The sequence below is a fragment of the Austrofundulus limnaeus genome, unplaced genomic scaffold (genome assembly GCF_001266775.1).
Source record: "Austrofundulus limnaeus strain Quisiro unplaced genomic scaffold, Austrofundulus_limnaeus-1.0 Scaffold63, whole genome shotgun sequence".
In the NCBI taxonomy this organism is placed as follows: Eukaryota; Metazoa; Chordata; class Actinopteri; order Cyprinodontiformes; family Rivulidae; genus Austrofundulus; species Austrofundulus limnaeus.
The window spans coordinates 259,440-260,486 of NW_013952465.1; positions in this window are offsets into that span (position 1 = coordinate 259,440).

Genomic DNA, 1,047 nt, shown 5'->3' on the forward strand with positions numbered 1-1,047 from the left:
CAGTTGGTGCAACTGTCCCCCTTCCTGTCAGCCATGATAAAACCTCACGTGTTAGCTAAATAAGCTGATCTGGATACATGTTTACCATGTTAGTTAAAAGTCAACATATCACTCATTTAAACCATATGGGTTTGAGGTGGATCACAAAAATAGTGACAACAGTATAAGAAAAATAAAGCTGGGCAAAAAATACCTTGGTACCTCAAAAACATTTTTTTAATCTGCAGATTTTGAATCTGCTTACTTTTTCTTTGCAAGGTGGGGCATTTAACTGAGCATGCATACAGTGTGAGTGTCATCACTCTAGCTTTGGAGAAAAATGATGTGTTGCAACTGTCCCTTGTTAGTACTGTCCCTGGTCTCCTCGTATTTTATTGGTAAATGCATAAAATGATGTCAGTCAAAATCGTGTTCAAAATAAATTTATCATAAATGATAAAATTCAAATTTTACAAATATTGCCTTGTTAAAAAGTCCTACGGTGCACCGATACCCCAACATTTCCCCTCATCCAGAGTTTTCTTTGCCAGAATTCACACACAAAAAAAATCAGATAAATGAAAAAAAAAATGTGGTTGCATCCGTCATATAGCGATGTGATTTGTTTTCATTGAATAACCTCTGACCCCATACCCACAATGCCTTGCACAGAATATGAAATTATTCTTTTGCGCTTGCTTCTCTTTACACTCCTTGTTCAAAATTTAAGCTTTTTACGTTATTACACAAGTCCCAATTGATCATTAGGAGAGAAGGAAGTTGATGTTTGCTGGAATTAAAATTTCTTAGGAAAACTTTCTAGTTTTAATTATAATCCCATATAAATGTGAGCCATCAACTTACAGTGTGTGCACCTGTTTACATAATGGACTTTCTGTTCCTTTGGCACCTGTTGTTTCAGACCGCAGCTCTTTTGGGGGAGGGAGGCGGGTGTGTGTGTATGTGTGTGGGGGGGGGCACTTTGCTCCTCATCTAATGCCACCGACACACGGAGGCGCCAGAACCTTTAAAGCATCGACCCATGTTGAGTTTCTCTTTGAACTTGTC